Here is a 26078-nt window from a genome sequence, read left to right as displayed (position 1 = left end):
ATTATAGGGGAGATCACAGTGGAGAAAGCTCTATGTGACCTAGGAGCCAGCATAAATCTGATGTCAGTAGCTATGATGAGAAAAATGAAGATCGAGGAGGCTAAGCCAACAAAAATGGCCCTACAACTGGCAGACCGATCGTTCAAATTCCCTCATGGTGTAGTAGAAGATTTGCTGGTGAAAGAGGGGAATTTCATCTTCCCAGCAGACTTTGTGGTGTTGGACATGCAGGAGGAAGCCAAGGCCTCCATCATCCTTGGAAGACCGTTCTTAGCTACTGCTGGAGCTGTCATTGATGTCCAAAAAGGTGACCTCACCCTGAGATTACACGATGAAAAGATGACATTCAATGTGTTCAAAGCCATGAGTTACCCACCAGAATAATTGGGAGAATGTATGAGGTTAGACTCACTGGAAGATGCAGAGCAGGAAAGCTTTGAAGAAGAAGAACCTGAAAGGGTGACAGAGGAGGAATCAACGTCTAGTGAAGAGGCTGCAATAGCAGAAATTCATATGCAAGGTGCACCAAAGGAAGAGAATGAAAAGTTAAAAGCACCAAAACTAGAACTCAAGGCACTGCCACCCACTCTCAAATATGCATACTTAGGCGAGAATAAAAGCTACCCAGTGATCATAAACTCATCCCTCAGCCAAGATCAAGAGAATGAACTGCTCCAAGTGTTGCGAAAGCATAAAGATGCCATTGGATGGACCCTCGCTGACCTGAAAGGGATCAGTTCGGCCATAATCATATAAAATACTGTTGGAAGATGATTCCAAACCATCCATTCAATCCCAAAGGAGGCTGAACCCAATCATGAAGGAAGTGGTACAGAAGGAAGTTATGAAGTTGTGGCAGAGAGGGGTAATCTACCCGATCTCAGACAGCCCCTGGGTCAGCCCAGTGCATGTTGTTCCGAAAAGAGAGGAATCACTGTAGTTTCCAATGAGAGGAACGAACTAATCCCCACCAGGACCGTCACAGGATGGCGGATGTGCATAGACTACAGAAAAGTAAATGAAGCTACACGAAAAGACCATTTCCCCCTTCCATTCATAGATCAGATGTTGGAAAGACTCGCAGGATACTCATACTATTATTTTCTCGACGGTTATTCAGGATATAACCAAATAGTGGTTGATCCCAGAGACCAAGAGAAAACCTCATTTACTTGCCCATATGGAGTGTTTGCTTACAGGCGCATGCCAATTGGGCTATGTAATGCGCCTGCAACTTTCCAACGCTGCATGCTATCTATCTTCTCGGATATGATAGAGAAATTCATTGAAGTGTTTATGGATGATTTTTTGGTATTCGGAGATTCCTTTCCTAGTTGCTTAAATCACCTAGCCTTGGTATTGAAAAGGTGCCAAAAGACCAATCTGGTCCTGAACTGGGAGAAATGTCACTTTATGGTAACTGAAGGAATAGTCCTTGGCCATAAGGTTTCTAACCAAGGCATTGAGGTTGACAGAGCTAAGGTGGAACTTATTGAAAAACTTCCCCCACCCAGTGATGTCAAGGCAATTAAGAGTTTTTTAGGGCATGCTGGCTTTTACAGGAGGTTTATTAAAGATTTTTCAAAGATAGCCAAGCCCTTAAGCAATCTCCTTGTATCTGATACACCGTTTGTCTTCGATGAAAAATGCATGCTAGCATTCGAAAACTTGAAACAGAGGCTGTCCTCTGCCCCTATCATTTTCCCACCTGATTGGAACCTACCTTTTGAATTGATGTGTGATGCATCTGATTTTACAGTTGGGGCCGTGTTAGGGCAGAGGAAAGATAACTTAGTCCATGTGATCTACTATGCTAGCAAAGTCCTCAATGACACTCAAAGAAATTATACCACTACTGAAAAGGAGTTGCTAGCAATAGTGTTTGCATTTGACAAGTTTAGATCATACCTCATTGGTGCTAAAGTGATTGTTTTCACAGATCACACAGCACTTAAATATTTGTTTGCCAAGCAAGAATCAAAACCAAGAATAATAAGATGGATCTTATTATTGCAGGAATTCAACATTGAAATTAGAGACAAGAAAGGAGTGGAGAACAAGGTAGCAGATCACCTATCCAAAATCCCTCATGATAAAGGTGGAGCACATGATACAAGTGTAAATGAGCTCTTTCCTGATGAGCAGTTGATGACAGTTAATAAAGCACCATGGTTTGCAGACATTACCAACTTCAAGGCAACTGGGGCTTTACCTTCAGAGATCAACAAACATCAAAAAAGAAAGCTCATAAATGATGCAAAATATTTCGTCTGGGATGAGCCATATCTCTTCAAGAAGTGTTCAGATGGAATCCTGAGAAGATGTATTTCAGAAGAAGAAGGATGAGAGGTCATGTGGAACTGCCACGGCTCATGCTATGGAGGCTATTTTGGAGGGGACAGAACTGCAGCCAAGGTGTTACAAAGCGGATTCTTTTGGCCCACCCTTTTCAAGGATGCCAAAGAACTAGTAAAGAACTGCAATGAATGCCAAAGAGCTGGAAACTTGCCCAGAAGAAATGAGATGCCACAGAATTTCATCTTAGAACTGGAACTGTTTGATGTATGGGGAATCGATTTCATGGGACCATTCCCAACCTCATATTCAAACAAGTACATTTTGGTGGCAGTGGACTACGTTTCCAAGTGGGTGGAGGCTATCGCAACCCCAACAAATGATAACAAGGTGGTCATGAACTTCCTCAGGAAGAATATCTTTAGCCGGTTTGGAGTCCCACGAGCACTCATCAATGATGGAGGGAGCCACTTTTGTAACAGACCACTAGAAGCTCTTCTCCTACGATATGGGGTGAAACACAAGGTTGTAACGCCTTACCATCCCCAAACAAGTGGGCAAACTGAGATATCTAACAGAGAGCTAAAAAGGATTTTGGAAAAGACTGTGGGAACATCAAGAAAAGATTGGTTGAAGAAGCTGGATGACGCTCTTTGGGCATACAGAACAGCATTCAAAACACCACTCGTGATGTCCCCATATCAGCTGGTGTATGGGAAATCTTGTCACCTACCACTGGAGCTGGAACACAAAGCTCTCTGGGCTCTCAAGATACTAAATTTTGACAGCATTGCTGCTGGTGCAAAGAGGATTCTGCAGCTGCAAGAGATGGAGGAATTTAGATCTGAAGCCTATGAAAATGCCAAGATTTATAAAGAAAAGGTGAAAAGAAGGCATGACCTCCATCTGGCACCCAGGAGTTTTGCAAAAGGCAGTAAGTACTCCTCTACAACTCAAAATTGAGACTGTTCCCAGGAAAACTCAAATCAAGGTGGTCAGGACCCTTTCTTGTCACAAAAGTCTCCCCATATAGACACATAGAAATCATGGATGAAAGTTCTGAGAGGACTTTCACTGTGAATGGACAAAGGCTCAAACACTATATGGGAAACATGGGGGAAAACCCCAAAGTGAAGTATCATCTCAATTAATTGAGGGATCGTCGAGCTAGCGACGCTAAAAGAGCGCTTTGTTGGGAGGTAACCCAACCTAAGGTAGTTTCTTTTTCATCGTCATTTGAATAAAGACCACAAGTTGTTTCCCCTGTATTACAAGGAGCTAAGTTTAGTGTTTCACACCAAAACGATCCAAGAGTGAAAGTCTAATTCTAAGTTTAGTGTTCCACTGAAGATATTAGTTAGAATCACACTACACTCCAATGGCAAAATGCTAGCGCTAACTAATCAGGGGAACCACTTAGCAGTAGTTTAGTCTTTAGTTAATAGTTGCTTAGTTAATAACAACGATGAGGCTCTCTGCAAGTATGCAATCTGTTGTACTAGGAAAGGAACTAAGTTTGGTGTTTACACACCAAATTAAGTTCAGAAATTCACAAGCATACATGCAAGCTAACTATTTCTCAAGTACTTTGGGAACAAGCAACTTCCTATAACTTTGCAGGAGCCTTCTAAGGAAATGGTGCATCATCATCCAAGGAAGTGAATGAGCAAAAACTATGGATGATGACAACAGGGGGATAGGTAGAAACCATCACCCGAAGGTCGTATTGTTACTTAATTCCATATACTTGAAATGCTAAAAAAACATTGGAAGTACCAAGGTGCCCTTGATTAATAGTTACTCATTAGTTTAAACCATTAGAATTTAATGTTTGTTTTTATTGCTTTTGTCATATGTGTGTTGTCCACGATACTCACTGCATTCGTACCTTGCTTATTTGTATCCTTGTCCCCATTTTAATCAAATAAAAAGAGAATGTGTGTTATCAAAGACCAGAGTGGAATCCATATTGTGGAGTAAGTTCCTAAATTTTGTGGTGTGGTAATAGACTAGCTAAGTTGGTTCACCAATAAGGTGGGATGGCAACTATCTCTCCTGAATCATATGCTTGAAACACGCCCCATGAGACTAGCTGAATAACAAAATCCCAATAAGAAAAAGAGAAAGAAAAATAAAAGTTAAAGAATAAAAGAAAAAGAGTAAGAAATAAGGTTAGGCACCAAGGGTTTGAATCTTGAGGGATATGTCTGTGGTGCTCTTGTGTAAGGGATTTACTTGGATGAATAAGCTCTTAGGGGTGCCTTATCACTTGGTAACTTGGGTTAACTAACCCAGGATTATCAGCTGAAAGTCCACTATCAAGAGTAACCCTTGCTACAGAACACTTAGTAACCCAAAGAGGTGCTGGACACCAAGGTCTTAAGAAAAGAAAATAACAAACCATGTGCCTGTTGTGTGTATGTATGGGGGAAAGAGACTTGAGGAAGCAAGTCCGTAGAGGTGTCTTAACACCTAGCACCTTGAACCAACTGGTTCGGGAGTGCTGGCTGAAAGCTTATCTTAAAGAGTCGCCCCCTCACAGAGCACCAAGTCTAAAGAACACAAATAAGCCCTGAAATGACAAAAAGGATCAATGAATAAAAGTTTCATAAGGTGCAGTCAAGTGAGTATTCAGGGACATGATAAAGGTCTGAAAGCCAGTGAAGGAATGAACCTAAGTTGCTATGCATGAAACCACCATAAAACCAAAGACATAACTTCCACAATAATGACCCATTTCTCTAGGCATTTCATTCATCATTCTCTTGTTCCAGTACTTGCTTAGGGACAAGCAAGCTTTAAGTTTGGTGTTGTGATGCCGGGGTATTTTGGCCAGTTTCACTGACCTTTTCTTTACTGTTTTAGGATAGTTTCATGCATTTTCTTAGGAAATAAGCAAGTTTTGGATAGAATTTCACTTACATCTTGATTCAAGCAAACATGGTGCACTTTACATGATTTCATGAGAATTATGCATGAATTATATAACAAATTAGATGATGCATGTCTCATGATGTGGATTAGAACTTTGATGCACTTTATTGCTTGATTTCAAGACAAAGGAAGCAAGAAAGAACCACGTTAGCAGCCATGTTAGTCTAACTAACGTGACCACTAACGTGGAATGGGAGCTAGCTTGCAACGTTAATGAGAAAAGTAATCGCCAATAACGTCCTCGAAGCCATCATAGCCCACGTTAAGAGTCACGTTAACTAAGTTAACGTGAACTCTAACGTGGAAGAAAGAAAGTGGAGCCAACGTTAGTGACACTCACCTTTGTCACTAACGTTGGACCAAGCTCATATTGGCCACATTAGCTTCCACGTTAACATAGTTAACGTGGACTCTAACATTGGGAAGCAAAAGAATGGCCAACGTTAGTGACACTCACCATTGTCACTAACGTTGGACCAAGCTACTTTGAGCTACGTTAAGTCCCACGTTAACTTAGTTAACGTGGAAGCTAACGTAGAGAAAGCAAACAATCGCCAATGTTAGTGACACTCACCTTTGTCACTAACGTTGGAAGGAGCCACAATGAACCAATATGAGCCACGTTAACTCTCATGTTAACTTAGTTAACGTGGAAGCTAACGTGGAGGGAAGGATGATGAGCCAACATTAGTGACACTCACCTTTGTCACTAACGTTGGAGATGGCTATCATCACCACGTTAGAAGCCACGTTAACTCAGTTAACGTGGATTCTAACGTGGGGAGTAGGGGCATCTTGGAACGTTAGTGACAAAGGTAAGTGTCACTAACGTTCTCGAAGGATTGGCAAGCTTACGTTAAGAGCCACGTTAACTAAGTTAACGTGGACTCTAACGTAGGGGAAGGGAGGACTCTCAACGTTATTGGAAAAGGTGAGTCCCAATAACGTGTGCGAAGGATCAAGAGGCAACGTTAGTTATCACGTTGGTGCCACTAACGTTGAAGTTAACGTAGATCATCCTTGGTTAGGAACGTTAGTGAAAAAGGTGATTGTCACTAACGTTCTCGAGTCCACACTCTCACTTAACATTAACGCCACTAACGTCCTGAGCTAAACACTCTGCCTACTTCACACTTTCTCTCTGCAAGTAAAGCTAAGCCCACTGAAGAGGGTAACTGCTTCAAACTCAAGATCCAAAGGCCCATATCCAAGACTTGAAGAACCAACTAGAAGATCAAAAGAGTAGTATATATAGGGGTAGTTTTGAATTAGAAAAAAAGCTTTTGAGGGGGTGGAAAATTTGAGAACTACTCTCTGTATAATTTTACTTTCTCTGCACTTCTAGTCGACTTTTCATAATGTATTTTCCATCTCTATTTTCCATTTCCAGAGCTATGAACAACTAAACCCCTTTCATTGGGTTAGAGAGCTCTGTTGTAATTTGATGGATCAATATTAGTTTTCATTACTCTTCTTTTATCTTTTCTCTTGATTTTACTAGAAAGCTTTCATTCTTCATCCAATTGGGTAGTTATCTTGGAAAAGAAGCTATTCATACTTGGATCTCTTCTGAACCTTGGAAGAGGAATGAAGAGATCATGCTAGAAATGCTTTCTCATGTTGGACCAAATTGGGGTTGGAAGGATATGGTGACTATAATTCTACCAACACTTCATCTCTTCTCATGAGCAATTGACCAAGGAATTGGCTATTGATCTAGATTTGAGAGATTGAATTACAAGGAATTGTAATTCGATCACTTAAGATTGCCAAGGAGATCAATGAATGCATTGATTGAGGAAGAGATGAAAATGAACTTGATCCGGAGAATGCAACATCTCCTAAACCCAATGAATTCCCCATTCTGATCTTACCCATTCTCTTTAATTTCTGCAATTTACTTTTATGAGTATCTTCCCCATTCCCATTTACAATTCTGCAATTTACTTTCCGCAATTATTTTCAGCTCTTTACTTCCAGCATTTACATTTTCTGCTATTTACATTCCCGCCATTTAATTTCCTGCAACTCTCAAACCAAATTCTGCTTAGCTCAACTAGAACATTCTTCCAATTAAAGTTGCTTGACCAATCAATCCCTGTGGGATTCGACCTCATTCTATTGTGAGTTTTTACTTGACGACAATTCGGTATACTTGCCGAAGAAAAATTGTTGAGAGACAAGTTTCCGTGCATCAATTTGTGAATTCTAGACCACACAAAAGTCCAATCATCAGGCCATGTTGCCTATTTTCTTTGTGAAGGAGTGTAGCGCTCCTTCCTTGCTCTTCATGAAGCTCCCTGGTTCGAACCCTTGCCAAACCATTTTGGCTAATTTCTTTTGCAAGTAGTGCTTCTCTTTTCCACTCTTTAGCTTTTCACTTTGTTTTTCTTTGGGAAGGAGCCCGAAAAGGTTTACTGAGTTAACCGAGCGCTATGCTTGTTGCCTTGCTTCCTTGGCTTTGAGTAGTGCTCGGTTAAGTGAGAGAGCGCAGCTTCCTTGCCTTTTGCTTTCATGGATTTGAGTAGCGCTTGCATAGAGAGCGTTGAGCTCTTTGAGAGAGCGCTATGGCTTTTCTCCTTTGATGTGCCACGCTTTTGTTTCCTTTGGCTACGCTTCATAGGCCACACTTTCTTGTTTCTTTCTTTTCTTCACCTACAAGTACTTAAAACAACCAATCAAAGTATCACCAAATTCACAAGGTTTATAAATCAGTCAAAAACCAATTAATTTTAGCTTAAACCTCATGATTTCGTGTCAAATAAAGGATGGTTGATTGATTCAACAAAACCATGCAAATCCACTCCAAACCACTTACTTATAATGCAAGAAAGTGCATAAAACCTAATGAAACAAGTGAAAAATGCTTGAAAAGCTAACATAAGATGACTTGTCATCACAACACCAAACTTAAACCTTGCTTGTCCCCAATCAAGCACTAAACATAAGAGAAAATGAAATGAAACAGAGAAGTATGCATGTCCTTATTCAGCAGATAATTGAACTTGGTTCATGGGGTTTTATGCAGACAATGGTAGCTCATTTATTACTTGCTGCTATATAGGAAATGTTTCCCCAAAGGTTTACTAAGGTTGCTGCTACAATGCTTTGCTTTTGCTTGATCCCTTTCTAGCTTTTCCTTTCTTATTTTGCTTAGAGAGCTTATTACTCATTGAAGGCTTGGTGGCAAATGTTGCAACAGCCTTTGGCTTAACTTTGCTCAACATTTCTTCACCACAGACGCATGGCTCACATTTTCTTCCTAGGAGCATTGATGCCCAGCATCTCTTTGGATCACTAAATGTTTTGTAGCTAGGTTGCTCTTGATAGTGAACTTTTGGTTGGAAATCCTAAATCAGTTGATCTAAGTGGCCAAGTTTCAAAATACTCCTCAGAACCTACTTGTCTAAGCATATCCTAGTACCAAAAACACCACAGGCATATGTCATAGGGTCCAAGCTATTGGTGTCTAGCCTTATTGTTTGTTTCTTTGCCAATTCTTGGCTTTTCTCTTCCTTTTTCTTTTTGTTTTGATTCATTATCAAGGGACTTTCATTTATAGCAGCAAGCTAGTTCACACTTTAAAGAACATCTTATTATGCAGCATTTATTATTGAGCTAACAATTGAATCAAACAAGTATCACCATTGACTTTCATTCTAATTTCTACAACATTGGACATTTGCCTTTTCTAAATCAAACATTTTTCTTTTATTTATTGCAGAAAGGAACAAAACAAAATTCAAGCTAATGATGGATGACAAATATAATGCAATTCACTTGTAAGAAAACTACCTAGAATATAAAATTGCAAAACATAAAGCATTTGGAGGCATCTCATATCTCAGATATGCATCTTCCTTATTAAATTTTGAAAAGAAAACATGAAAGAAACTCCACCAGCTTCTAATTGTCATGTCCCTTGTTCTTGCTTGATTCTCCCTTTTTCTTCCTTTTCTTGGTTTAATCCTGAGCCTCTTCAACAGGGAACCTTCTCTTCCAGATAGGGTCTATTAGACCCGAAAGTCCAGCTTCCTCTAATCCTTGCTCCATGCGTGCTATATTCTTCTCGGCTCTGGCTTTCTGACGGTCTGCTAGCTCTGGGCATTGCACAAATGGCTTGATTTGTGGTTCTAATGCTGGCATGCTATGGACCAAGTAATCCAACTTTGTTTGTGGTGTCTATATCATACTCTATTCTATCATGATGCCTACACTCTCCAATGGTATGATATATGTTCTTCCACTGATATAAATTGTGAGTGTACTCCCCATACTTGACTTGATTCAGGAACAATCTGTCATATGACTCTCAAAAATCTGCTGATTGTTCCCTTTGGCCCTCAAGAATCGTTGTTTGGAATTCTTGTTGTTGAGCCATCATTTGTTGCTAGCTCTCTTGTCGCTCCTCTATTTGGCGCTGCCAGTTCTCTCTTCCCTCTCTATTCTTCATGTACTGCTCCTGTTGTTGCAAATATAGCTCTTGCTGCCTTAAATACTACTCTTGTGCTCTCATGTTTTGTTGAGATATTTCCTCAAGAGATCTTTGTAATTGGCTAATGTCTATAGCACCAGGAGCTTGCTCTTCCTCCACTTGTGGTCTTTTTCTCCTTTGGGGTCTTTCTTCTTGATCATCATCTTCAGTAATGCCTTCCATGCTTCTCTTTGTGATTTCGTTTCCTCTTTTTACTTTATCTGTGTCCTCGTTTTCAAAGAGTACCCCAGCCCTGTTGCATAGCCTTAGAATGGTGCTTGGATGACCAAGCCTACATGATTTGTTTGTGCTTTCAGCCATCTCCTGAATACTGTCGGCTATAAGTTGTGAGAGTTTGATTTCTCCTCCATGTAGGATGCAGTATGTCAAGAGTGCTCGCTTGACTATGACTGCTGAGGTGTTTCCAGTAGGGAGTATAGATCTCCTTACTTTCTCATACCACCCTTTAGCCTCATGAGTGAGATCTATTCTTTTCAAGTGGCTTGGGACTCCCTTTGAATCTCTTTCCAAACATATCCCCTGTAATATCTCATCAGGGTCATTCTCTCCCTGTAGTCTATCCTCAAAGCTAAGCTCTCCATAGGTTATGGTTCTCAACTGTATGGCCCTTGTAATTGATGATGGACTAAAATCCACCTCAACACCTCTGACATAACTTTTATAAGGGGTGCTGTCCTTGCTCTCTTTCACAGCATTGGCGTAAAATTCCTTATTATAACTGCACTAATGTCAGTGAGAGGATAGCATAGAAGCTCCCACCTCCTTTCCTTAGTAATTTGCCTCATGATTGGATACTCCCCCTTCCTCAGTTTGAAGCCCATCTCAGGAATACCATGCTTTGATTTCATGAGCCTATGATATCTTGCTTCATGAAACTAAGATTTAAATTTCTTTGTATTATAGGTTGGGGGTTCGGCCACCATTAGTGCTTTTCCTTTTCTTCTACTAGAACTTGATGAGGCCATGAGTTTATAAAGAGGGAAGAAGTAAGGGTGAACTTTGGTTTGGGTGAGGTTCGGTTTTGTTGTGAAAAGAAGGGAAAATGATGTGCTATTTAGGGAAGAGGGGTGCTGAACATGTTTTCAGATAAGTGAAAGGTTAAACAAAGGCTTACAGATGTGAGGAAAGCTTGTATGAATGTGTAGTTCATGAAGTGTCTCAAACTATTTATAGACAAGGCATCAAGGTTTTAAACAAAAACACACTTGAAGGGAGCAATTTGGTTAAGAACATGAAGGGTGAGGATTGAGCTAAACATTATGGGAAACTCATGAGATGAATGGTTTGCATGCATAGTTGAAGGTTGACAAGGATTCTTTCCCCATTGGATGCATGAGGTTCGGTCTCCAAGTGTGCATACATGCAGATTTTGTTTTCCAAGGGGCACGCTTCTCTAAGCACATGTGATCACCCTCCCTTGGCTTGTCATAACCATGCCTTTCCTCCTCTTTTGTCCTCTTCTCAATCTTCTTTTTCCTATTCAATTAAATCAACAAAATAGTGAGCCTTATGATTCAAAAGTGGCACGGTGGTGTGGTGATAGGCATTTAAACAATTTAACATGTTCCTTATTCATAAATAAATAATTGTGCTCCTTAAATAGTAAACCAAGATTTGGTGAACACAAAACATGTCCCTTGCTAAGAGATCAATGTAAAATGCAAGTAATCCATCACAATTGGTACCTTCATTATAAGAAACATTTTATTTTATACCATAAATTCCTAAAATAAAACAATGTATGATCCTTGATAAACCACTATTTCATGGTTTATCTTGTGCTCAATTGAGTGGTTTTTATCTACTCTTTACCCACTTATTCATACTATTTGCATGGTTTTACATTTACCTTCCTAATTATGTGCTTTGATTGAAAACATGCTTCTTTGATCTTATATTTGCTTATTATTAATCCTCTCTTATTACCATTAGATACCTTGATATGTGTGTTAAGTGTTTTCAGATATTATAAGGCAGGAATGACTTGGAGGATGGGAAGAAAGCATGCAAAAGTGGAAGGAATGCAAGAAGTTGGAGAAATTGCTAAGCTGTCCAGCCTGACCTCTCTGCACTCAAACGGCTATAACTTTAGCTACATAGGTCCAAATGACGCGGTTTTAGTTGCGTTGGAAAGCTAACGTTCGGGGCTTCGATTTGATATATAATATGTTATAGTTTCCCTGACGCTAAATGACGCGGTTTTAGTTGCGTCGCAGTGACGGAAATCAGCGCATTTTGAATTCGCAGCCAGCGAATTCTGGGCTATTTCTGACCTAGTTTGCGGTCCAGAAAATACAAATTAGAGGTTATAAAGTGGGAGAATGCATCCATTCATGAGGAGGCTCTCATAATTCACAATTTTAGGAGTAGATGTAGCTTTTAGAGAGAGAGGTTCTCTCCTCTCTCTTAGGATTAGGATTTAGGACTTCTCTTAGTTTTAGGAGTGACACTCAATCCCAGGTTCTTTATTTTTATTTATTTTTCTTTTTCCAATTTAATTTATGAATTCCCATGTTATGATTTGAGCATTTTATTTAATATAATTCGAAGTATTTCAGACTCATGATTGTTCTCTTTAATTTATTAATGCCCTGTGTTTATCCAAATTATTTCCATTCAAGTAGAATTTCTCTCTTTTGGCTTTGGTTGAGACATTGGTAACTCTTGAGTTATCAAACTCATTGTTGATTGAAAATTGGAATTAATTTGTCCACTTAACTTACCTTCATAGTTAGAGGTTAATAAGGTGGGGGAAGAATCCAATTCTCATCACAATTGATAAGGATAACTAGGATAGGACCTCCAGTTCTTCATACCTTGCCAAGAGTTTATTTTACAGTTATTTATTAATTTTTATTGCTTGAAAATATACCTGTGCACATTGCCCAAACTCCAAATTTCTCAAAACCCCCCAATTTACAATCTTCATAACTAATAATAAGAACATACCTCCCTGCAATTCCTTGAGAAGATGACCCGAGGTTTGAATACTCGGTTATCAATTTCAAAGGGGTTTGTTACTTGTGACAACCAAAACGTTTGTACGAAGGGATTTCTGTCGGTTTAGAGACTATATCTACAACGCGACTATTTTTATGACATTCTTTACTGGCAAAAATCTTAACGTCAATCCTTCTATTCATACATTTGATTTTATGAACAAAATTGATTTATCTGCAATTTAATGTGTATGCAGATGCCAAACTTAATATTTGGCCATATTCTCCATCAAAATGAAATAGCATTGATAAACCACTATTTTATGGTTTATAATGTGTTTAATTGTGTGGTTTTATCATGATCTTTATCCACTTATTCATATGATTAGCATGCATTTATATTTCCTTCCTAAAATTATTACATGATTGAAAACTTGCTTCCTAGAGACTTTTAATTACGTATTTTAATTCTCCTTTATTCTATTCGATGTCGTGATCTGTGTGTTAAGTGTTTCAGGCTTTATAAGGCATGAATGAATTGGAGATTGGAAAGGAAGCTTGCAAAAATGGAAGGAACACAAGAAATTAAGGAGATGACCAGCGAGAAGTGACGCGGCAGCATGGCTCACGCGACCGCGCGAAAGAGAGGAAATCACAGTGACGCGGCCGCATGGCTCACGCGACCGCGCGGATTGGAATAGCAAAAGTGACGCGTAGGCGTGGACGACGCGCTCACGTGGCAGGGCAAAATGCCGAATGACGCGGCCGCATGAATGACATGATCGCGTGACGTGCGCGATTTACATAATCTGCAGAATTCGATGGGGTGATTTTGGGCCCTGTTTTGACCGAGTTTTCGGCCCAGAAAAGCAGACTAGACCCAGATGACATGCAAAAACCAACAACATTCATTCTACACAATTTTAGTTCTTAGATCTAGTTTTACTCCTCCTCTAGGTTTTCTCTCTACACATTCATAGTTCTTAGGATTTTTATTTCTATTGCTTTTTGGGATATTGAGAAGAGTTATTACCTCACCAAGACTTCGTCATTCTACTTCGTTTTCTTTACTTGGCTCTACTCTTCCATGTCCTTTAATTTACTCAATTTTACTATTGGATTATTTTAGAATTTATTAATACAAGAATTAATTTTATTTTTAATTAATTTCTTTGATTTCTATTTATCATGTCTTTCTTTAATTCCCTTTCCTATGTTATAAATTCTACATTCACAATGAGCGAGTAGTTCCCTAACCTGATGGGGAGTTGATTGAAAGGAACCCTTGAGTTGGAATGCTTAAAAAGAAGAATTGTAATTGGGTTTATTGTTGGATTGCCCTCTAGTCACTGACACCAATCACTTTTAATTGAGTGGGTTGGAACTTGTGAATAGAAGTAGCATTCCAACTTGTTTGACTTTCCCTTACCTAGTAAGGGATAACTAAACAGAACAACCTTCAATTATCAATTAATCTTGAGAGTACTCCAACAAGAATAGGGCTTCCAGCTAATCTACTCCCAGTCAAGGTTTTTATTTAAATTACATAAATTATCTAATTTAATTTCCCGTTATTCAATTCAAACCATTTTGAAAACATCTGATTAATAAAATAGCACACCTTTCTGCAACTCGTTGGGAGACGACCTGGGATTCATACTCCCAATATTTTAATTTTAATTTTTGTGACACCCTTCTAAATTGATAAGCGGATTTCTGGTTGGTTAAGAACTATACTTGCAACGCATATCTTATAACAATTCTTTACTCGCCAATTTCTGCCACGTCAATTTTTGGCGCCGTTGTCGGGGAGTTGCAATAGAGTGCTAAGTTATTGATTGGAATTTATTTATTTGTATTTTATTTTTTCTTGCTACTATGAGCTGCTTGTTTCTTTCGTTAGATGACGCGTTCACTTCCTGATCCAAGCTTGCCAGTATTCGATCCTGACATTGAAAGAACTATTTCATGAATAAGGCAAGCTCGGCGTCTGTTAGTCCTCTCTGAGGGCAGATCTGAAACGTCATTTGAGGAAGAAACCAGCCCCCGTTCTACTGATTCGGTTGATTTATGTGTAGGTGACATGGCAGCACCTAGGAGAGTTACTATCCAAGAGGCTGGAGCCCCTGATTTTACAATGCAACCGTTTCAAGCGCATCACCCAGCGGTGGCTACAGACTTTGAAATAAAGACTGCACTGCTCAATTTGATGCCCAAGTTTCATGGCTTACCTACTCAAGAGCCTATCAAACACCTGAGAGATTTTAAAGCAGCCTGTTCTACTGTCAGGCGTGATGGTGTAGATGAAACTTCAATTTTGTTGAAAGCTTTCCCGTTTTCTCTTGAGGGAAAGGCAAGAGAGTGGTACTACACTCAACCCGTAGCAATTGTATCTAACTGGGATACACTTAGAAGAGAATTTTTGGAAAAGTTCTTTCCAGCGGAAGTTACTGATAAACTGAGGAAAGACATTTCCATGATTGTTCAGGACAAATCTGAGACTCTCTATGAATACTGGGAGTGCTTCAATAATCTTCTAGAAGCATGCCCTCACCATATGATTGACAAGATAGTGTTACTCGGTTACGTCACACAGGGCATGAGGCCCCAAGATAAGACCACATTGGAAAGTGCTAGAAATGGGTCTATGAAAAAGTACAAGACCACTGATGAGGCATGGCAATTGATCAGCGACATAGCTGAATCTACTCGAAATCACAGGCGGAAACGAGGCCATTCAAAAACCGTTGTAGAAGTATCCTCTAGTAGAGAGACTGCTGCTCTAACTCAGAGTATCTGTGAAATGACCAACTTGCTGAAGCAGATGCAATTGAATCAACAACAAGTTCAGCAAGCTCAACCTTCTCCACCACATCAATGCCAACAGTTAGTCCCACAGAGAGTTTGCAGAGTCTGTGCTGATTATAGCCATTATACTGATGAATGTCCGCAGCTCCAGCAGGAAGACAACACCGTGGCAGCCACTCATAACTTCTATGACCGCCCCAACCAAGGGTACAATCAGGGTGGCAATTACAGCCATGGATGGCAGGACAATTCTAACCAGAATTGGAGGGACAACAACAACAGAGGAGGCAGAGACAATCAGGGAAATTAGAGGTGGAATAATAACAACAACAGGCAGCAGAACCAGAACCAGCCTTACAGAGCACCTCATCTGAGGCAATCCTAAGGACCACAGAATACCCAACAGCAGACCTCTCAAATTACTTATCCTTCTTCATCTTCTAATGACGACTTACTACAATCTATTGATCGGAGACAACAGACCATGGAAAATAACCTTTATGCTACACTAAATGGTCTGAACTCTACTTTGCAAGCTCTTGTCTCACAGATTGGATCAATGAATAACTTCAATAACCAGCCTTTGAGCTCCAGTGGAATCCCCTCTCAACCATTACCCAATCCAAAGGGTGGCATTAATGCCATCACCCAAAGGTCCAAAAGCACACTGCAGGAGAGGAATCAGGAGGAGCCAAGCCCACCAGAACATGCCTCAGCTGAAGAGGTAGTGGAAATAGAAGATGTTGAAGAGGAAGAGGACATACAGGACATGGCTGAAAAAGAAGAAGTTCAACCACAGAAGGAAGCACCAAAGGGCGCAGACACTGCAGAAGACACCACTCCCATTCTATTTCCACAACTTGCAAAGAAGCCCAGGAAGCAGCTGGAACCTGATCCCAAAATGGTAGAGATATTCAAAAAGGTTGAGGTAACTGTTCCTCTTTTTGATGTTATTCAACAGGTACCTAAATATGCAAAGTTTCTAAAAGATTTATGTATACATAAAGACAAAATTAATGAATTAGAAACTATTCGTTTAGGAAGTTCGATATCTGTTTTAATGGGAGGTTTACCTGAAAAGTGTAGTGACCCTGGTCCATGTATGGTTAATTGTACTATTGGTGGTGTAGTATTTTCTGACTGCATGTGTGATTTAGGAGCATGTGTGAGTATAATACCTTTGTCTATATATGATATTTTGAGGCTCCCTCCCTTAAAAAGGTCGGCAGCTCATTTTGTGTTAACAGATAAAAGCATTGTTACAGTGGCTGGAGTTGCTGAAGATGTATTAGTGGGCATTAAGGGGTTCACATTTTCCATTGATTTTTATATCCTGGAGATGCCCCAAAATGACTCAGAGAAGCCATCATCAATCCTACTCGAAAGACCATTCCTAAAGACCTCGAAGTTCAAATTAGATGCTTTTTCAGGAACATACACTTTTGAAATAGATGGCCGAGTAGTAATCTTCAATCTGAATGGAGTTATGAAGCATCCTTCGGAGGATCATTCTATCCTCCAGTGTGACATCATAGATGAAACCGTGGCTGAAGTTCACCAGAAGGAATTTGAAGAGAAGTACATAGGACAAGGTCCAAGTGTGGGGACATTCTCGGAGGATAATGACAGTGCTTTACCATTGTTACCAGCTCCAGACAACCCAGAGCCTGACCATGATCAGAAGTTAGAATTAAAACCCCTTCCTCCATACCTCAAATATGCTTACCTTGAAGACGAGCAAAAGTTTCCAGTTATCATTGCAAGGGAACTCACTTCTCAACAGGAAGAGCAGTTACTTAGTGTGCTGAGGAGGCACAAGAAGGCAATTGGTTGGAGTTTGGCAGACATAGTAGGCATCAACCCTCAAGTCTGTGAGCATAGGATATTTTTAGAAGAGGGAGCAAGACCTGTCCATCAACCCCAGAGAAGACTGAACCCCACTATCTTAGAGGTTGTCAAGAAGGAGGTGACCAGACTACTGAAGGCAGATATCATCTACCCCATTTCAGACAGTGAATGGGTAAGCCCAGTACAAGTGGTGCCCAAGAAGTCTGGAGTCACTACAGTGAAGAATGAGCATGGAGATCTCATGGCAACCAGAGTTCAGAACGCCTGGAAGGTCTACATAGACTACAGACGCCTCAACCAGGCCACTCGTAAGGATCACTATCCTCTTCCATTCATTGATCAAGTGCTGGATCGCCTGTCAGGTAAATCACATTATTGTTTTTTAGATGGTTACACAGGTTATTTCCAGATTCATATAGGTCCTGAGGATCAGAAAAAGACCACTTTCACATGTCTTTTTGGGACTTATGCTTACAAGAGAATGCCCTTTGGCTTGTGCAATACACCAGCTACCTTCCAAAGGTGCATGATGAGTCTTTTCTCTGATCTTATTGAGGACTGTATAGAAGTTTTATGGATGATTTTAGTGTATATGGCGATTCCTTTAGCCTTTGCTTAGATGGATTATCTAGAGTATTAGATAGATGTGTCAGTACAAACCTTGTATTAAATTTTGAAAAATGTCACTTTATGGTAAAACAAGGTATTGTACTAGGACATGTTGTGTCTAATACTGGCATTTCTATAGATCCAGCAAAGGTGGATGTTATTTCTAGTTTACCTTACCTATCCTCTGTGAGGGAATTCCGTTCGTTCCTTGGCCATGCAGGTTTTTACAGGAGATTCATTAAGGACTTCAGTAAGGTAGCACTTCCCTTATCTAGACTACTGCAGAAGGATATTGAGTTCGAGTTCAGTAAGGATTGCAAACAAGCGTTTGATAAGCTGAAGACCGCCCTGACTCAAGCTCCAATTGTCAAAGGACCAAACTGGAGCCAGCCATTTGAAATAATGTGCGACGCCTCCAACCATGCAGTAGGAGCGGCACTGGCTCAGCGTGAAGGTAAGGACCCCTTTGTTATTACTTATGCGTCTAAAACCTTAGATGCCGCTCAGTCCAATTACACTACTACGGAGATAGAGCTTCTTGCTATTGTTTTTGCTCTGGATAAATTCTGAGCCTATTTACTTGGTACGAAGGTAGTAGTGTACTCAGACCACGCAGCTCTAAAGTATCTATTAGCTAAAAAGGAGTCCAAACCAAGGCTTATATGTTGGATACTGCTATTACAAGAATTTGATTTGGAAATTAAGGATAGGAGTGGTAACCAGAATTTAGTGGCAGACCACTTGAGTCGCCTTGGGCACATTACAGATGACCCCACTCCTATAGCTGATAATTTCCCATTTGATAACCTGCAAGCAGTATCTGAGGTAGTCCCTTGGTATGCACCTGTAGCTAATTATCTAGTTAGCCGCATAATTCCTCCAAACTTTTCGAAGCATCAAAGATACAAGCTAAAAAGTGAGTCTAAATATTATATATGGGATGACCCATATTTATGGAGATGTGGCGCTGACCAGGTAATTAGACGATGTGTGCCTCAATCAGAATTCCAGTCCATCTTAGAGGCCTGTCACTCATCTGAGAGTGGGGGACATTTTGGCCCTCAAAGAACAGCTAGAAAAATCTTAGACGGTGGATTCTGGTGGCCTACTCTTTTTAGGGACGCTGCTGAATTTTGTAAGTCTTGTTTCCCATGCCAAAAATTTGGTAATATATCCAAGAAGGATGAGATGCCTCAACAAATTTTGCTTTTCTGTGAAATTTTTTATGTTTGGGGCATTGACTTCATGGGTCCATTTCCAAATTCTAATGGTTATTTTTATATATTGTTAGCTGTGGATTACGTTTCCAAATGGGTGGAAGCAATTCCTACCCGCACTGATGATGCTATCACTGTTGTTTCCTTTGTGAGAAATCACATTATTTGTCGCTTTGGATCACCACGAGCGATCGTGAGCGATCAAGGCACCCATTTTTGTAACAGAAGACTAACAGGATTAATGAAAAAGCATAGGATAATTCATAAGGTTGCAACAGCCTACCATCCTCAGACTAATGGGCAAGCCGAGGTGTCAAACAGAGAGATAAAGCATATCTTGCAGAAGATAGTCAAACCTCATAGAAGAGACTGGAGCATCAGGCTACAAGATGCACTCTGGGCATACAGAACAGTATACAAAACACCCATTGGGATGAGTCCTTTCCGCTTAGTTTATGGAAAAGCTTGTCATCTCCCTGTTGAAATAGAGCACAAAGCCTTTTGGGCAGTAAAGGAGTGCAACATGGGAATTGAGAAAGCCGGAGCTGAAAGGAAGTTGCAACTGCAAGAACTGGAAATCCTTCGCCTAGAAGCTTATGAGAACTCAAGACTATACAAGGAGAAGATGAAGGATGTACATGATCAGCACATCAAGAGAAAAGAGTTCCAACCTGGGGATTTAGTCCTCCTTTACAAATCTCGACTGAGGATCATGCCAGGTAAGTTGAGATCAAGATGGGAAGGTCCATACAGAGTAGAGAAGGCCGAACCGTACGGAGTTTTTCACCTAAGTCATCCTTCAAGCTCTGAACTTATCAAAGTTAATGGACAACATTTAAAGCTATACCATGGAGAGAGGATGAAGAAAAACAAGGAGCTCGAGATCTTCCCCTTGGAAGATCCCCATATAGCCGAAGACTGAGCAAGGGGAGCGTCCAACTTACGGACGTTAAAGCAAAGTGCTAGGTGGGAGACAACCCAACATGGTATGATCGATCTTTTCTTTATTCTTAGTTTTCCTATTCAATAACTCTTCTCTTTATTAGTACATTTTGCGCATCTGCATTTACATACTTTTATTTAAAAAAAAAATTTCACGCGACGTGACCGCATCATTGACGCGTCCGCGCCGTAAGTGATTGGAGGGAATAATAAAACGAACAGAGAGTCACGCGAGAGCGTGGCTGGAGGCGTTCCCGTGGCATAAATTGCCCCACGCAACTGCGTCACTGACGCGTCCGCGTCGGGTGGGAACATTGGCCTCCCATGCGACCGCGTCACTCACGCGGCCGCGTGCCCTGGAATTTGACGTGAAAAGGGTGCACGACGGAAAGTTGTGCTAGAGTGGTGTTGGATTAGCGCTGAACGCACAATTCTTCCCACGCAGACGCATGGCTCACGCGTCCGCGTCATATCCTTCTAATGGCCACTCACGCGATCGCATGCCCCACGCGATCGCGTCACCCAACATTTGGCGCAATAAGAGTTTGAACAGAGAGTTGTGCAAGTGCGAGGCTGCCCTCGCGCCAATAGCATAAAACGGGTCACGCGACCGCGTGACTGACGCGACCGCGTCAATTAGTATAAGTGAAAGTCGCGCGACCGCGTGTCCCACGCGACCGCGTCGCTTGCGCCGCACAGCTTCCCTTATTTGCCAATTATCTTATCTTTCTTTTCCCTAAATCCTATTTCTTTTTTCCTCCTTATTTCTTCCTTCTTCCTTCTTCCTTCTTTTTCACTTTCTACTCTCTCTCTCTCTCTCTCACCTCCATTAACGAGGTTTTCTTTTCTTCTTCCCCCCTACTTTTCTATTATTCTCCTTATTTTTATATGTTATCTTCTTTTCTTTTCTTTTTACTTTCATTATCCATATTTTCTTTCTCTTTCTTTTTCCTTTTTACTTGGTGTTGGAAATTTATTTGAGTCATTATTTCTCATTATATGCTTGTGGATTGTTGTAAAATTGTTTGGCAATTATATATTACTTTTTTTTAAAGGGTTGCTTGCATGTTCACTTTAATACTTTCTATACCTTATTTACCATGCATGCTATGTGTTTGTGAAAAAGCCCATATGGCATCATGCATTTTTCTACATTATTCTATTCTACTATTCAATGCTTGCTTTTCACAAATTCCCTTTACTAATGTATTAATTGAATTTAATTGTCAATACAGACGTGATGGCTAGTTTGTTACGAGTGATAACACATTCAACTAACTAAATGCTTGATCTATGCTACTCATGCCTTTGCCTGCATGCCAATAAATCCCTTGCATTTAATGATCCTCCAATGCACTTGCTATATTTCCATTGATGAACTTTTCACATGTAGTCATGACCATGTGTTAACAACATCCTCTTTACCGTGCATTGTTTATCACTTATACAACCCTCTTTCCTTGCTCTATCTCTTTGAATTTACGTTACTTTCTTTTTTTCCTTTTCAGGATGGCCACCAAGAAAGGAAAAGAGAAAGCTACTCCCAAACCACCAGCAAGAAGAGGAATAAAAAGAGCATTAGTGGCAGAGCCCTCTTCAACTGCGGTTAAACCCTCAACAAAAATAACTAAGAGGATGATAAAGGTTGATGATAAAGAAAGGGCCTTCCCAGCAAAGGACACTGCGCGATTTCCCAATCGCTACTGTGAGCAGATGTTCCCCATCCTGGCAGACAGGAGTTACAACAACGAATACCTTCTTCTCCTCCCAAACCATATTACTACCTTTGTTGAGCCGCAAATTGCACAAAGACAATGGGGTTTCCTACAGAGACAGCCGAGGCAGGTCAATCTTTCTTCGGTAGTCGAGTTCTACTCCAACTTCCACCTGCCAACCCTGCAGTCTGTCTTTGTCCGTCAGAAGCAAGTCCCCATTACAGAAGAGGCCATTCAAAAAGCTCTAGGTCTTCCCCCTATTCTAGAAGGATTGGACGCCTTTCAAGAAGCCGCACTCAAGCGCCAGATGTACCAATTTGACTGGGACGCCGTTCTCAGAGTTATCGCACTACCTGGCAGCTGTTGGATCTACGATACCATCGTACCCGCCCTAAGGGAATATCGGCTTCAGCACTTACCTTGGAGGCTCGCGTATGGGCACAGATCATGTCCTATTACGTCTTTCCGAGCACTCACGAGTCCTCCTTCACTGCGGACATGGCCGTTCTACTATGGTGCATCCTTACAGACCAACCTCTGAACCTACCAAGATACATCCGGAATGCCATGGGACACGTGCAAATTGCGGGCAACTTACCTTTTCCCGCCTCGGTCTTAGATCTTGTCTCAGCAGCCAGAATTTCCTACAGAGCTGGGGACACCAAAGCCATGCTCCCACGAGATGATCAGTATGTCCCTAACGGGAAATACATCAGATCTCCACCAGCCGCCACAAGCCATCCTACTGAACCGGTTGAAGAAATTCCTTCTTCAACACCACAAGCACCTACAACAGACCAACTGCTCCATCAGATACTCAAAAGGTTGGATCGGCAGGAACACAAAGCTAAGATGAGAGAGCGCCGTAACAAGCACCGATTCACATACCTCAAGGAGCTGATTATGGGAAAATTCAAGGACTCAGACACCCCAGACTCCACTTCCTTTACCAGCACAGGAAGCCATGATGGTCCCGACTGTGGAGATACTGCTACCAGCCCACCTTTGTTCCTGACAGATGGTACCGAGGACCGTGCAAAGCCTTAAGTGTGGGGAGGTCGGTCAGTACCTGACTTCCAGAGGTAATTTCTCTTCCCTAAACACCAATAAATTAGGATATTTAGTTAGTTTTTCTTTTGTAGAATAGGATAAATTGCATAGTAATAGGTTTGTTACATTATTTAACCATAATTATTTTATTCTTGTGTGTTTACTTCTCTATGATTGTAATCTATATTTTGTTTCATCCTATATGTCCAATGTTTATTATATTTGTATGATTGCATACGATTGAGGCCATTATTTGTTTAAACTCACTTATCTAAATTAAACCTACCCTTTCAATTACCTTTGTTAGCCACTTTGAGCCTTTAAATCCCATTTGTTCTATATTTTACCACATTACTAGCCTTTAGCGGAAAAAACAATTGTATATTCCAAATTGAATCTTTGGTTAGCTTAAGATAGAATTATGTGTGCTAATTAAGTATGAAAAATTGTGGGAACAAAAGATAATAAGGGAATGTGTCATCTATACCAATATATAAAGGTAATACCATAGTTTGGTGTCCAATTTTGGTAGACATCATTTGCCCTCAAATAATTTATTTTACAAACTAAAATTATGGACAAAATAGTAAAAATACATTTTTGTTTTTAATTAAAAATCATTAACCCATAAAAAAGTTAAATAACTACCCACTAAAATGAAAACAGTTTTGTTACTTCTATTAACTTCCCACTAAAATGAAAACAGTTCTTTACTTCTATAAATATAACAACACATCATCCATTGCCTCCATCCACTGTAGTTTGGATTTTACTTTTCTATATTTTTCTTGCTGTTTGGTTCTTCTCCTTCCTTCAACACTCTCGCCTCCATCCTCTTCCATTGCATTCATCCACTGCACTTACAAATTTTATTCCGTTACTACTTTTATGCATAACATTCACTTATATCTCTTCTTTTCTTTAGTTTACTTATCTAATCTATATTTTCAGTCATTTTTCTGTTTTTTTAATTTATTCCCAACTTTTGACGTATGAAAACAGTACTGTATCTCCTTTTTTTTATCAATTTATTAGATTGATATATAACATTTAAATGTGGCAAGATAAGAACTATGTTATACATTTTTTATTGTTTTAATCTTTATGATTATTTTCTTCTCTTTATTTTTCTATCTCATGAGCCATGTAAGTTTTAATTTATTATTTTTCATATATATTATACGTCTAACAACAATATATAGAGTCAATACAGAGAATTGACTATGACTTTGGTGTCTAATTTTTTGGACTATATTAATCCTACAATAAACTATTTTGGAAACTAAATTATAAGGACAAAATAGACATAAAATTTGTTTTGAAAAATCCAATAACTTCCTACTAAAATGAAAGTTTTAAAAAATGTAAGACAGTCTGCAAATTGCTAATAAATAAAAAGAAAATGAACTGGTATGAATATCAATATCTTCACATTCTTCATCATCTTCATGCTTTGTTTAATTCTATGTTAGTTTTAATTTATATCGTTTGTTCTATCAATATCTTCATGCTTTGTTTAATTCTATGTTAGTTTTAGTTTATATAGTTTGTTCTGTCAATGTCTTCGCATTCTTTATCATGTTCATATTTTGTTTGATTTTATATTAATTTTAATTTATATCCTTTTGTTTTGAGTACGTTATCCTTTCAGTAGTTTAGTTTTTACTTTTTTGTATTTTTCTTGCGGTTATGTTATTCTTCTTTCTTTAACACTCTCGCCTTCATCTTCTTCCATTGCCTTCATCAACTGCAGTTGTTAATTTCATTCAGTTTTACAGCGGTTACTACTTTCACATATAACATCCACTTATATCTTTTCTTCTCTTTAGTTTACTTATCTAATCTATATTTTCAATCATTCCTCTGCCTTTTTAATTTATTCTCAACTTTTGACGTATGAAAATACTACTATGTCTTTTTTTTATCAATTTAATATAGAAAGAAATATTTTTTTTGTCTTATCAATTTGATGCAGAAAGAAAACAGTTTCTTTTTATTTGATATGTGTTTTATGTTTTTTATATGTCCTTACCTATCACTAATTGAATGAAAGAGTTCCATAAATATTTTGTTAACTTATTTTTTTTAAATTACTTTGTAATAATATTTTTTAAATTTTTTAAAATATTAGTTATGTAGAGTATTATGTTCAAAATTTGAATACATAAATATTTACTTTGAAAGTAAATTAAATTATTAATTTTGTCTACCACAATATTATTTATTATGCATATTGACTAAGTTATATGATTGGCATATATATATATATATATATATATATATATATATATATAGGACGCAAGAAAATTTGCACCCATCAAAGATTCGTTAAAAATATTAATATGTTAATTTACTAAACTATCTAAGCTATTAATTATGTAGAGTACTGGATTTGATATTTAATTATATAGAGTACTATGGTTGACATTTATTAATTTCCTAAATTGTATTGCAAAAAAATTAGTTAATTTTATATTATTTGTTTGTCACATAATTAACATATAACAGATAAAAAAAGGCTACACCTATCAATAGAATGAAAAATTCTCACACATATTTTGTTTACTTCTTTTTTTTTTATTTGTAATCTATTTTACATTGGATAATATTATTTTTATTAATTATTAGTTCGACATATAACACAACAAATGTAGCAATATAAAAACTTTGTTAATTGATTTTGTTAATCTCTTTTTTATTTTTAATCTATTTTATATTAGATAATATTATTTTTTATTTAAATGTGGCAAAATAAAAACTATGTTATACATTTTTTATTGTTTCAACCTTTATAATTATTTTCTTCTCTCTATGTTTCTAACTCACGAGCCATGTAAGTTTTAATTTATTATTATTATTATTATTATTATTATTATTATTATTATTATTATTATTATTATTATTATTATTATTATATATATATTTTTTTTTAAACCATTTTATTTTAATAGATTTTTTAATTAATTTATTTTATTGTATTTTTCTTTTACTTTAAAAACTTTAGGGGTCTAATGATCTTTCGTTTAAACAATTCCAATTATACAATCAAAAAGTAGTTCAAGAGAATAGGTTTAAATTTTGGTAATTTATTAAGTCTAATTTTTATACAAAAGGTTAAAAATATTCTAAATTTAAAAAACTATTTAATAATAAAATTGAGTTTGTTCAAAATCGTAGAGAGAGAAAATAAATTAAAATTTTTTAACTAATTACAAAAATTCACCAC

The 26078-nt window shown here is 38.6% G+C and overlaps 1 non-coding gene and 1 pseudogene across 1 annotated transcript; both read right to left on the bottom strand.

Annotated features, from left to right (window-relative positions):
• Nucleotides 1–9727: 9727 nt before the first annotated feature.
• The window catches only part of LOC148571388 (uncharacterized), a 28491-nt pseudogene continuing 12140 nt past the window's right edge, over nt 9728–26078 (bottom strand).
• On the bottom strand, nt 15119–15226 carry LOC148571389 (small nucleolar RNA R71). Its single transcript, XR_015908008.1, has one exon. It is a non-coding gene; the product is annotated as a small nucleolar RNA R71 (small nucleolar RNA).

Source organism: Arachis ipaensis, chromosome B3, assembly GCF_059453495.1.
Source record: "Arachis ipaensis isolate K30076 ecotype BB chromosome B3, ASM5945349v1, whole genome shotgun sequence".
In the NCBI taxonomy this organism is placed as follows: domain Eukaryota; kingdom Viridiplantae; phylum Streptophyta; class Magnoliopsida; order Fabales; family Fabaceae; genus Arachis; species Arachis ipaensis.
This window is presented reverse-complemented; position numbering and strand designations above follow the sequence as displayed.